The sequence below is a fragment of the Ammodytes marinus genome (assembly GCF_949987685.1).
Source record: "Ammodytes marinus genome assembly, chromosome: 12".
NCBI classification, from domain to species: Eukaryota; Metazoa; Chordata; class Actinopteri; order Uranoscopiformes; family Ammodytidae; genus Ammodytes; species Ammodytes marinus.
In genome coordinates this window covers 7,768,799-7,781,902 of record NC_137216.1, presented here as the reverse complement: position 1 = coordinate 7,781,902, position 13,104 = coordinate 7,768,799, and positions in this window count along the sequence as shown.

The following is a 13,104-nucleotide window of genomic DNA, read 5'->3' as shown; positions in this document are numbered from 1 at the left end:
GCTGCTGCTCTCCGGTGAAATACGCACTACTTCTATTTCTGCCGGATGCCTGAGCTCACCGCATCAATTTAGCACAGAACACATCGAGATAGACAGGAACACAGGCGCCGACAAAATAATAAAACCTCCGGTTAAAGCGGCTACGAGTAACATTTAAATATCTTTTAAACAGCCTCATGTTTCCTCTGATAATCATAAATTACCTTTAACCCGAGGGACAAGGTAATAAGTGCAGCAAAAGAGAAGCGAGGATTCGTTTGGGAAAATTGCCGTTTATCTGTGTTCCCGGATTTGGCGAGAGAGCTGGCGCAGAAGAGGAAAGCCTATACACAGGTGAAACGCAAATTACATGAGCTCAATGTCAGATACACGTTGGCTTTCCCTGCAACGCTGTATTTCAAATGGAGAGGAAACAACTTGAGTTTCAACAATGCGGCAGCAGCTGAGAAATTCGTTAAGGAACACGAGCAGAAGGGAGCTGTGGACTGAACTGAATGGAGTGAGGTGAGCCTTGGTTTACACTCTATCTACTCATGACTATGCGTTTGTTCGAACTTAATTGACTCATGTGCAGGTTACCGAGGGCCTGCCCGCACGGAACGGCAACTATGGGAGCTGTGATAATTCCACGGACCTATTTGGAGTTTTATTTTAGTTACTTTTTCTTTTTCTTTTCTCCGTTTCTTTTTGATTTATTTTTCGCGAGTTGCACTCGGCACTCGGACACTGGCTTCATTTTGACAGCTGGACTCTTTTTGTTTTGTTTTCCTGGCTGTATCAAGACAGTTGGACACTTTTTGTTTGATTTATTTTTGTATGAGAAGTTCATACTACTGTTTTGTCATTTATGTTCAAAAAACATAGGAAGGTACATGGTTACAAGGGATCATCTGAAGGAACATCAATTTGTAAAGCTATTTTTTATGGACACATGGGAACTGTTTTTTATTATCATTATTTATTTCTGATATGTTCAGGCAGTTAAATGTCTAGTAAGCTAATTAAATTCATTTCATGGAACATAAATGGTTGTGGGAGTCCCCTTAAAAGAAAGAAGATATTGACATATTTGAAAAATAATCAAACAGATATTGTTTTTATACAGGAAACCCACATGCAGGGTTCTGAAGCTGAGAAATTTAAAGTGGGCTGGGTAGGTCATCTTTTCCATAGTTCATTTTCAAGTAAACGTAATGGAGTTCTGATTCTAATTCATAAGAACTTAAATTTTGTCCTCTTAAAGCAAACTAAAGATACAGAGGGAAGGATTGTATGCATTGAAGCAATAATGGAGGGAATCCCCATAGTATTATGTAACATTTATGCACCTACCAAAGGAGACCCCTTGTTTTTCCATGAGGTTAATAAGATCCTAGGAGATATGGAAGGTCAAACTATATTAGCTGGGGACTTCAATGAAGTTATTGACCCGGTCTTGGATAAGAGTTTTTATAGAGCCCCTCCCCTGACAAAGGAGAGAGAGGCTTTGCACATGCTGAGTAGAGATGCAGGTCTAACTGACATATGGAGGCTGACTAACCCGACAATGAGAGACTATACTTTTTTCTCCCACCGTCATAAAACATATTCAAGGATTGATTTTTTTCTAATAAGTTCCTCTCTGGCAGATAGTGTAGCTAGCTGTGCTATAAAAGCAATATCCATCACAGATCACGCACCAGTCGAATTACTCATTACAGCAAACTTAAGTACTGAGAGGAGAGGGAGGTGGAGATTAAATACCACATTACTATCAGACGCACTCTTTAGAAATATGGTAGAGGAGGACTTGAACTTTTTTTTTGAAACTAATATTGGCAGCATTGAGGAAATAACAACTGTGTGGGAAGCTTCAAAAGCATACATAAGGGGGAAATTTATAGCACAGGCTACTAAAAAGAAAAGAGAAAATCTTAGTAGGATGAAAGATTTAGAAAAGGAAATAAAAGATAAAGAAATAGACCTGGCAAGACACTTCTGCAATGAGAAGTATCAGGAACTCTCTAAGCTTAAATTTAACTTACATGAGATTTATAACAAAAAAGCAGAATATGCCCTTTATAGGTTAAAAACAAGCTTCTATGAAGGGGGAGAAAAAACCGGGAAACTCCTTGCCAGACAGTTAAAGGAGAAAACATGTGCTAATACTATACCAGTCATTAAACAGGGGGGAAAACAATTTTTCTCAACCAAAGATATAAACAGGGTATTTCAGCAGTATTATGAAAAATTATATACCTCATCCATACTCTCTAACACCTCGGAAGAGGACACAGAACAGTTTCTCTTAAATATAAAGGTACCTAAGCTGCAACCACAGGATGCAGCTGACCTGGAGTCCCCCATAACAGAAGCTGAAATAAGGAAGGCAATTTCATCAATGAAAAATGGGAAGTCGCCTGGTTTTGACGGACTACCAATAGAATATTATAAAGTTTACATAGATATTCTTGCACCAGTATTACAAAGGGTATACTCCGAAATGTTCAACAAGGGTTTGGTAGCTCCTACTTTTAATGAAGCTGTTATTACACTGATCCCTAAAGCAGGAAAATATGTAGCAGACCCATCTAACTTTAGACCCATTAGTCTGCTTAATCTTGACTGTAAAATCCTGACCAAAATCCTAGCCACACGCTTGCAATGTGTATTACCTAGTATTATTCATCCCAATCAAGTTGGTTTCATGAAAAATAGAACCTCAACTGACAATATAAGGCTTTTGTTACATTTAATGTGGTCGAGTCAATCTCAAAACACCCCAGTTACTGCCATCTCCCTTGATGCGGAGAAAGCCTTTGATAGGGTGGAATGGCAATTTTTGTTCCACACCCTATCCCATTTTGGCTTCGACTTTAATTTTATTAAATGGGTAAAAATGTTGTATAAAGAACCGAAGGCAGCAGTGATGACCAACGGAACGGTATCCCCCTTTTTTAATCTGACCCGAGGTACACGTCAAGGATGCTCATTAAGCCCATTATTGTTTATCATTTTCCTAGAGGTATTAGCAGTGTCCATTAGGGCACACACTGGAATAAAAGGTGTTAAGGGAGGAGATAAAGAACACAAACTATTACTTTATGCCGATGATATCTTAGCAGTGGTGTCTGACCCCCTAACATCCTTATCATATTTGATGGACACAATCCAATCCTTTTCAAAATGTTCAGGTTATTCTATAAACTGGACTAAATCGGAAGCGATGCCCCTATCCAAGTCCTGCTTTCCATTTATGGTAGAGAAGTACAACTTCAGATGGGTACATAACGGGATGAAATACCTTGGCATTAAACTGTCCCAGGACATAGGGGAAATAGTAACGTTGAACTTTAACCCTTTACTCCAAAAGATCAAAACTAACTTTCAAAAGTGGGAGAAGATCAGACTCACATTATGGGGAAAAGTCAGTATAATAAAAATGGTGGTAGCCCCGCAGTTTAATTATGTTACTATGATGCTCCCAATTATAATACCATCTACTATATTTAGACAATTAGATGATATAGTAAAACACTTCCTATGGGAAGGGAAAAGGCCACGAATTAAACTGAGAAAATTATGTTCGCATAAAGAAAATGGAGGGCTGGGTCTTCCTGACATGAGATTGTATTATTTATCTTTTGAAATGGCTAAAATTGCAAGATATTGGCATGTTACAGAAAATAATGCAGCTTGGATGGATATTGAAAGGGAGATATGCTCACCCTTCAATCCTATAGAGGTTATATCTCAAAAAAGGTCTAATATCACAAACCCCGTACTTTTACATTCAAAGGATGTGTGGATTAAAGTCCATAAAATCTTTAAACTTAAACATACTGTACAAAAATATTCATCATTATGGCATAACCCTGATGTCCGCATTGGAAAAACATCTGTGTACTGGAAACAGTGGCACTCCAGAGGTGTATGTACTATTAGCGATTTATTTGAGGACGGAGTGCTGTTATCATACAATGAACTTTTAGAGCGATTTAACTTGGTGGGAAAGGATCATTTTTGGAAATACTTGCAGATACGGAGCTGTATTAGTTCCAAGCCATACAGTGTGGTTGATAATAATGTCATGAAGTATATGAAACTACCACCAGAAAAATGTAAAGCCTCCCAATTTTACAAGACTGCTAATGCTTCTATGTGTAATGATTCAAATATTATGAGATCGATTTGGCAGAGAGATATTGGTGGAGAAATTAAGTGTGATAACTGGGCAAATATTTTGGCTGATTGTGGTAAATATGTGAGAGAGGCGAGGGGAAAGCTCACACAATACAAGATTTTACACAGATACTATTATACTCCTTCTAAACTCCATAGAATGAAACTATTGAATGATAACCTATGCTGGAAATGTAAAACTGAAATTGGTACTTTTCTCCATTGTATCTGGGAGTGTGCTATGGTCAGGCCTCTCTGGACTAAGATTATTTTCATTTTAAGCAATTGGTTTGGTTCAGAAATTCCTTTAAGCCCAGAGCTCTGTCTATTAGGGGACAAATCTCAAATACCTAACGTATCGAAGTGTGACTTTTCTGTAATTATTGTAGGTATAGTAACGGCTTGCCGTGTTATTTTAAGACACTGGAAGATACCAAAAGCCCCACAAGTTGAAGAATGGGCCAATGCAATGACTGAAACTGTATCTTATGAATGCATGTTGAACCGATTAAGTGACAATTGGGGGGAGGGGGTATCCTCTTGGGAAGGGTTTTGGGACCACATAAAGGTGGATAGTGACCCAAATTAATACAGCCACAACTGCAAAGGCAGCTAACATCACCGGACCATGGTAACAAATGTATTTATTTATTTATTTTTATTTATTTGTCATTGGCCTGTTTTTGCTTGTGGGGTCTGACCATGGCACATTGAGGGGAGAAGAAAGGAGAATAAATATTGGCTCTTATCTCCACATGGGGGAAGTATCTAGATGTTTCTTATTATTTTACTTTTTTCTTTCTCTATTATTATTATTATTATTATTATTATTATTATTATTATTATTATTATTATTGTTATTATTTTTATTTATTTTCTATGTCACCATGAAAACAATAATATGAAAGCCATGAAACATGAAATATGACTTTGTATTATGAATTTGTATCAGATGTCCCTGTATCTATGTGACCACCTGTGAACATTTAATAAATATGTGAATTACAAAAAAAATAAAAAAAATAAATTACCTTTAACAGCAAACGAGACCATCAGTGCAAAGACAGACGTTTTTAAATAGTTTTTATTACTCCTTTTGGTCTGGTCGCACACCCAGTCCGATTTTCGGTTCGCTCGTGCAAGCTCTATGGTCACACATCCGTATTGGTCGCAGATTTCAGTGTGGCGCTGCAACGTGAATTGAGAAGCCTATCCCTCCAGGTGAGGGAAGGGGAGCGGGAGCCTTGTTTGATACAGTTATTTGTCGTCATAATGACTGATAACGGTGCTGAACTATCAAAGAAAAAAAAGAGAATGCAATGAAGAAAAGCTAAAAGGGAGAGTGATATAGGCTACGGGGGACGAGGGCGTTGCCAAGCAACGTGTATACAATTTCACAAGAGCGAAACTAGACTGCAGTGTTTACTCCTAAATGAATGAGCGGTTGGTACTAACACAAAGTTTGCTTTGCTTCACCATCATCAGATAACCATTATCATTAACATAAACACATTACCTCATCGTGATCCATACTAACTGCCGTCTATCGTTCATTCGCTTTCTGTGAGGAGTCGGACACGTAATCTTTCAGCTCCGTGAGAGAGAGTAAGTTAGGTGACACTGCTCAACTCATTGCAATCAGGTGTGTGTGGCAGTGACTGGCATTAGTTGATGCAGTGTCAAAACCACTCTCACAGAGCCGAAAAGAGTCCTCACACTTTCAACACACGGACATGCACTATATTGCTCCCTTCTCAGTTCACACTCACGCGCTTTGTGACAGCGGGCGTCGTAAAAATACTACCGCTTTTGTCCAAAGGGGACGCCAACGTGCCATGTTACTCGTAGTGGCTTTAATTTTCAAAATAAGACACTCGGTGTTCACTGCAGGTGAAATTATCAAAACAGAGACACATACAAGCATGTCCACTGTTCTTTTACTCGTTCGGATGGGAACAAACCTTCCGTGCGTTCGTTGTTGTGTAAATACCATATAGGAGAATCATATTATCAAGAGCGATCGCCCGTCACTTTTATTACCGCGGGAACTCCTTGTTCTCGCAACTCCAGCTGTTCAGCGGAGCTGGCCGTGCCTGCTTTGAAAACGGAGCCGGTGGGTATTGACGGACGTGGGCGCACGGAGCAAAACCGTTGGACACCACACGCGCAGCCAGTGGAATTCCGGGGTAAGTCATTCCATGATTGACAGAGTGGAGTTGGTTGGGTTTATTTTCATACCCAGACAGCTCAGAGTGGGAGAGCTTGATCTGACCCCCTCAGATAGGCCTTTCACACCGCCGCAAAATCGGCGCTAGTTCGGAGTTAGAGCCAGTGTTTTGGTTTCACACCGCCAGAAAGCCTGCTCCGGGCCGTAAAAACCGGTTCAACTCATACCCCAGGATTGAGCAGGGTTTGCGCCAGCGGCCGGGGGAGGGATTATCCTGACCAACCAGGGACCGGTTTCCCGATAACGTCATCTCTTAGCGAGCTACGAAGACTCCTACGTTATGACTTACCAAAGTTGTTTACCTCTGTAGTCGTGGTTCCTGAACGGTCTCTTAGGAGAAACACTCCATACGTCGTACGTACACTGCTGAAATCGATTGCTCAGAGTTCGATTTTCCATTTCCTGCTTATTTCATGCGAAGCTGCATGACAAGTCTTTGCGAATAAAAGATTACTAGAAATCCTTCCTCACGTTTCGTGGTGGGTCAGTAAGGAAACTGAAAGTAGAATATCGCCAATGGCCTATATCAATAAAAACAGACGGCCCAAACAGCGTCCAAATGAGCTAAAATCCTAAATACAATAAACAGTAACATGGCACACTTATTTTAAGGTAAGCTTTAATTGATTATTCATTAATTTTTTCACACGTTTACATGTTTTGAGGCGGAGAATCCGACGCACACTGCGGAGCTGTCAGCTGAGCCGGCTCAGCTGACAGCTCCGCAGTGTGTGGAACACAATGCGATGGTTCTAGTGTTAACCTTGGTCGAACGTATTACCATAGCCTAGTGGCCTACTGATTTAAAAAAGGTAGCCTAGGCTATAGAAAAATATAGAAACAGCGGAGGAGATTAAGATTGTTTCCAGCAATTATTTTCTTCATGAATGACTTGTGGCAGTTCCATGCGCAACAGGGATGTCACTCGTGTCCGTTTTACGCATGGTGCTTAAGGAAGGAAATGTGGGGGTCTGTAGTTGCCAAGCCTATCTCTGGCGATGCCACAGCGATCGCAGGGACTTCACTTGTCATTAAACTTATAAATCTGACTGTATTTCATATCAAAGGGACACAGCGATGACTGTATTAAATATCAAACTGATAAAAACGATCCGACTGTAGGCTGTAGTGTATCACGTATAAAGTAGCCTATTTTCATATTGACGGACATCGCATCCAATCAGTTAATGCTGATTGTCAAGTTAGTTAGATGACTATGTAGGCTACTTATAGTTTGAACACTTTGTGAATCAGAGTGAATGGTATTCTGCTAACATATATAGCTTACTTTAAATGTGATATGTACGCTATATACAGTTATCGTTTTTAACAGTTTGTTATTTAATACAGTCATCGCTGTGTCCGTTTGATATGAAATACAGTCAGATTTATTAGTTAAATGACACAAATGAGAGCTGAAACATCCCTACGGTAGAGCTAAGAGAGCTCTGCGGGCGCTCCAGACCAACCTTACCAACGTAGGACGTACGAAAGAGATTCGTAGCAAAGAACGTTTCGGGAAACAGGCGAAATGTTAAGTAGGAACTCTACGTAGGGGCTACGAATGACGTAGCGTTAAGAAGGCTCTACGAAGGCTTTGGGAAACCGGCCCCAGGACATTCTCAATATTTGTCTCATTAACTTTTTGTCTCTATCTCAAACCACTTTCAATCCAGAGCCTTCTGAAATTTAGGTGTCAAAATAAAGTATTTTTCAAAATTAAACCCGGCGCCTAAAGGGTTAAGAAAGCAAAGCGAGAGCTAACACGTGTAAAAATAAGACGTATTCGCCGCTGTTGTTGTGCTCAAAGCTAGCGGTAGCTTTAGCGTTAGCCACAAGAGCAGCGGCGTCGGGCGACGTACACACACGTTTACAGTGACGTCATGACGTTGCTCTCTTGCCGGCTCCATGGCTGTTTCCGGTCGATGTGAAACCAACCGGTTCATAACTGGGATAAGGTTGTAACCAGTTTTGAACTGACCCCAACACCAGCCTGGAACTGACTTTTGGTTCATTTTGGTGTGAAAGGCCTAAGAGTAAACCACGGTTAGTGATAAGAAGTTGTTTGGTTCAGGAAACACCCAGGATTCTTTTTCTATGTGATTCAGCACAAAGTGTGTCTGTTGTGGCTTTAGAAAATTGTCAATAAACCTCCCAAGTTGAAACAGATGTTCACAAAACCACTTCGTAATTTTTCACTAATGCGTAAACAAACCTTTTGTATGAGTAATCAAAACTCTAGGGGGTTATACTATCCACATTAGCTGTTGGTTTTCCTGTCTCTGTAACACTGTACTTCATGCCGAAGGCCCCCACGGATGTGTTGCCAATTAACAGACCTGGGAGTCAAAAGAAAATTGCTTCTTTTTGTAGTCCATTGCAATGCACTTGTGGTTAATTATCTTTTCTGTGAAGAGGGTGCGAGGACAGTCTAATTCAATTTAGATTAAAACAAATTCATGTTTGGGAAATGCAGCTTGATGTTTGATCTCAAGACGGTGCATCGTCTCAAGGTCTCTCAGTCTCTAAGGATAAAAACAATTGCAAAAATAATATCCTCTTCTTCCAAGAGCAGATGCCTGCAAGCCCAAAACAAACAGTGATATTGTGTGTGTTTGCCTGTCTCTTTGTTTGTGTGCACTTGTTATTTTAACTGTGATGCAACTTGGGAGATCATATCTGAATATGTTTTTATATTGAATATTTGTTTTAAAAGTTAGACTGGTGTGTAATCCTAAAACGTAGTATACGTTTCAAGATTTACTGACTTCTGCTGTGCCTTCAGTATGTCTGAATTTCATTTTCTTTCTTTTTAGTTTTGCCCAGTAACCACAATCAGATACAAATTACTTGGTGTATAAGAGAGGAAGCTTAATTACACTGCAAAGCCTTTGTACTCCTATTCCTGTATGAAGTAATACACTCAACAAAAATATAAACGCAACACTTTTGTTTTTGCTCCCATTTTTCATGAGATGGACTTAAAGATCTAAAATTCATTCCAGATACACAATATTACCATTTATCTCAAACATTGTTCACAAATCTGTCTAAATGTGTGATAGTGAGCACTTCTGCTTTGCTGAGATAATCCATCCCACCTCACAGGTGTGCCACATCAATATGCTGATCCGACATCATGATTAGTGCACAGGTGTGCCTTAGACTGTCCACAATAAAGGTACGAACACACTGCACATCGCCGTGCGGCGAGTTTACATAGAAAGTCAATGTATTTCGAGCGCGGCGGCGGCGAGCGGATCGCGCGGCGCGAATGCTGCGGCCGCCGCAGAAGTTGAAAATATTGAACTTTTCGCCGCCGGCCGCGCCGCGATAGCCAATCAGCGTTGAGCTCCTCCCGACATCACTCGGGTGAGTCTGCTGAGCTACAAGACACGTGAAACCTGGCTGGCGGTGCAGTCGGGAAAGGAGGGATGAAGGGAAAAAAGAAGGAAAAGACAGAGAGACATGGAGAGAGAGAGAGAGAGAGAGAGAGAGAGAGAGAGTTCCAACACATCGATAAAATGTATGACAGCAGTTTAATGAGACACCTTTTAGTAAAAGGAGCAAGGAATAGACTCACATTATAGAAGAGAGAAGGAGAGAAAGCCAGGGAAGATGTACTGCAGATGAGTGAATATGCAGAGACAATAAAAACTAAATACGACAACTGACACTTCCAAACATTTCCCTAAACATCTGAAAATCTGTTTGGGTTTTCTCTACATGTTGATATGCCGGCGTGAATGTGTAGCCTATATGCACGGCCATCGATACATATGTGCGTGTGTGTGGGCGGGTTGTGTGTGTATGTGTGTGTGGGCGCATGTGTGGGTGTGTTTACGAAGCTTGGGTGGCAGGTGGCGGGGAGAAATGTGTGAGAGGTGCAGTGAGACCAATACAAGGGCCGATGGCAGAGATGATGAAGGCAGAATAGCCTACTTCAGAGACGCTCCCAACAAAAACAAATCAGTGAGGATGACGACGATGATGAGAGAGATGTAAATAGCGGGAAGAAACTGGGCGTGCACATTCAATGAGTCATCGGGCGGCAGCGGACACAAATGAGCCAAAATGATCACGCGGCGCGGAACCTGTGATTCGCGCGGCCAACCGCCGCGCCGTGCAGTGTGTTCTCACCTTAAAAGGCCACTCACATATCATTCACACACCCAGTGTTTTCCGCTAGTGCCTCCACTGTGCAGCTGTGCGAAAATATTAGACAGCCGAGATTCAGACCCTCCTAGGGGGGTCCGGGGGTATGCCCCCCGGGATATTTTTTAAACCTTTTTAAAGTGAAATGCATGAATCTGATAGCCTGGAAATCCAGACCCTGATATCTTGAACGATAGAGGGTCTGGCCACGATCATTAATAATTTCCAACTCAAGGGGCGGCTCCTACTCGTGCATTTCAAATGCCACTGCACGCAGTTGGATAGCACTACAACCAATCAGAGCGATGCACAAGGCGACGTAAGCCCCTTTCGTTTAGCGAACAGCTGTTAAACTGTTAAATTAAACGTTTGCCGTTGTTGGTCGGCAAAATAGAACATTCCACTTACTTGCTAATGAAAGATTTGAGTGCCGTCTTCCAAATCGTTAAGGGTCAAGGCCAAAGCAGTCTCAAACTCACACAACATATCCGCAGCCATATTTGATGTTTACTATCACGGCTTCGACGTCGCATGCACGTCACTGTCGTCATCCGGTTACGTCCTCCCCAGAGCACCATATAAAGGGCTCTGGCGCGCCCATATTAGATAGAACCAATTGAAACCACCAGTCAGATTTCTGGCTTTCTTGATAAAGCTTCAACGGAGCGTGTCCAGACCAACACGCGCAGCAAATTTAATTTGCCAGCGCTTGGTGGCAGGTCTGGGAATGCCAGGCTATGAATCTGATGCACTTTGAGAGGAAAATTAAGAGGCTAAATCTGAGAAATTTTGTGTGAACAAATAATTTGGAGACACTGGGTCAGATGAATTAGAAGCTATTGAAGAAGGACACATGGATTTTCCATAAAAATATTAATTTAGAATACAATATTATGGAGGGTCCTCTGGGTTGGGCTTGGAGACATATTTCTCTCTAATATAATGAATGCATTTAAATGCAGTGAGAGGAACGAAGCAGAAGAACTCTGTTGTCCAGCTACTGTATCTTTTTTCTTTTTGTATTGGAAAGAAAATCCAATTAAAATGCACTTATCCATCTCTGCACTTTAATCCGTTATTGCCGTTACTTGTGACATTTAGCCGAGCGAGCATCGACAGCTTTTCCTGTGTGTATATCCGTGGGTTTAAAATATAATATTAGCTACCTCCTAATGCAAGATTAATCATTATCTTGTGGAGATGCAAATGTAGTGTCTCATAACTAAGACTAATGGATGTCATTTTAATTCCTACAATCCAAGCTACACCATGGGCTTGTATCTCAGCCCCAGGTGAAAGAGCTTATGTAGCCTATACCTCTCTGTCTGTTCCGACAACCGATTCCAAGTTCTCAAACATATCGGTAGGTGGGGGCAGCCCACAGTCAAGGAATGAACTGAAAGGACATTTCATAACACCACGGTAGGTGATAGAAATTGTTTGGACCACAATCGTGGCGGTCATTTTACATCAAAGAGAGTGGCTTTTTCGCTGGCCCCAAGAAGTTACAAAAGGTTATATTGAGACAGATAATGATGTCCACCATGTGGTTGGAGGAATCCAGCAGGGAAGATCCACATTAAAACCAGCAGGTGTTGTAGCTGTGCCTCATGCTCTGTATGATTTATAAGTTGCCCCATATTTCCACACACTCACACACCGCAAACCCCATGTTCAAATATTCTATTCTATTTACAAAGCCTTGACCGGGAAGCTTCCTCGTTATTTAACAGAAATGCTGCAAATTTCAGATGGGCTTTATCAGACCCATGGACATATAAAGAAATGGACACCGTATTGAAACATGGCGCCCATTCATTCCTATGAAAGCTGCTCATTGGCGCAGGGAAGCCACAAGGAAGTGTTAATGCGGATATTCATACGGCCCAAAAGCATGACGTAGCGGCATTATGGACCTATCGAAAACGAGGGCGGCAAGCGTAGCCATGACGTAGCGGACTGGTAGCAGATGTAGAATCATTCTCGTTCTGTAGCATCTAGCATTGTAAGCTAAAGGTTTTAGCGAGCACAGTTGTATTGCTTACCGACCATGGTCGTATAAGTCACTAACCCCCCTGATGATTCGCTATATGTGATCTTTAAATTACACTCTTACTTTTTGTAAAGTAATACAGTGGTGAACAAGTTCTAAACGAAGATTCCTCCAGCCATCTAAACCGAACTAGTTGGCTAGCGCTGTTTTGATAGCGTGTGTTAGATCTTTATAGGTCCATGCCGTCCATGGATGGTGCTTAAGTTAACTATTGTAATCAACCAAACAAATGTTCAAATGCTTAAGTGAACTTTATACGTTTACTTATGAGACCAATTTTGCGGCTGTGAACGTAATTGCCTAATCAGAATGAGTCAGAATTAGTTTTATTTTACTACCATGATCATTTGTTAGAATAACAAATTACACAAGCTTAAAATTCAATATAAAGTTAAACAGTCATTAAACAACAGTTTAATGAAACAAACAAATGTTTTGTTGAAGTTGGGGGTTGTGGATTTTTTTTGTTATATTAATAAAAACTTTTTTATTGTAACACTTTTTGTTC